Source organism: Capsicum annuum, chromosome 12, assembly GCF_002878395.1.
Source record: "Capsicum annuum cultivar UCD-10X-F1 chromosome 12, UCD10Xv1.1, whole genome shotgun sequence".
Lineage (NCBI taxonomy): Eukaryota > Viridiplantae > Streptophyta > Magnoliopsida > Solanales > Solanaceae > Capsicum > Capsicum annuum.
The window spans coordinates 230,031,878-230,033,081 of record NC_061122.1 but is presented as its reverse complement, the minus strand read 5'-3'; the positions used below and the strand labels follow the sequence as shown (position 1 = coordinate 230,033,081).

Sequence of the window (1,204 nt, the reverse complement as noted above, 5' to 3'; positions counted from 1 at the left end):
TACACGCACACACACAGTGACGGGAGAGAGGGAACCAAAAGAGAGGAGAAATTGAGAGAGGGACGCACAGAAAAACAGTAGATCGAATGTGAGAGAGAAAAACGTGATTCGGTCCAGTCTTCTGGCGAAATCATCGCCGGAATAGCCAATCGGAGACCCACTGGAAAATAACCAACAATCGTCGTCTGTCCTGTTTTCGGTTGAACCATCTTGCAAATTATCAAAAACGCATTGGAAAGCATCAACCAGTAGTTGGGTCAGTCAATTTTTGACCCAAAATTGTCGTCTCTTCGCCGGAAAAGCGACCCCACCCACCTTAAACTGATCCCTAAAACTCGATTGGACCTATCCCTTTTGTTGCCATTTCTGTCGAACCCCATCGGAAAACAGATTAGATAGAATCGTCGCGCACGAAAACGGTTTCGGATCGTCACTGTTTTGGATCGGGTTAGTGAAGAAAAAGGGTGGATAAAATCGAAATTGGTTCGTTGTTGAGGTTTCGACTTGAGGTCTTCAGAGGCGGTTTTCATCTTCTCATTCAAATAATATTCGATTTTGAAAGCTTTCGATAGATTTGAAGAGTCGAGATTTCATTGGTGTTTATCGAGGTTCTTGGAGCGGCTCTTATTTCTCTTATTAAAATCAATCGAAAGCTCTTGAGGTCCATCTCTTTACTCCCGTACTTTCTTCTTTATTCTATTTTGTTGAAATGGCTATGATTGTGTTTTAGGTGATTGTATTTGTTTGATGTTGTTGATGTTATGATCACGTGCTTGGTGATGTGACTCCGGTGGTATGATGTAAGAATTGGATTAGTTTTAATGGTGCGATTGATTAAAAGGAAATTTGGGGACGGGAATCAAAAATTGATAAAAGTGAATATTATGATATTTTTGATACATTGTTGATGTTGAATTTGATACGTCGTCGAGCGGGTAGGCAAACAACAAGCTCGGGTAGGCAAGTTTAGGGTTGGTGTAGTGTTGGAATGATTGAAATATTTGTTGAATGTCTTGTTTATCGTATTTGGAAAGTGTATTTATTTAACCGGGGAATGCCCCGAGGTAATTTCTATTTACTCACCGGGGAATGCCCCGAAGAATTTTGTACGCTAAGGATGTTCGTGATCAAGACCCGAGGTATCGAGTAAAGCATGATTTAGGACTAGTGTAGGTTATTTCAGTATTTTTATTTCAGGTTGTAA

General features: G+C 40.4%; 1 protein-coding gene across 1 annotated transcript in view; it reads left to right on the top strand.

The window, feature by feature from the left end:
* Positions 1-1,204, top strand: part of LOC107850345 — a 5,564-nt gene that overhangs the window by 1,660 nt on the left and 2,700 nt on the right. The gene's annotated exons all lie outside the window — the stretch shown is intronic.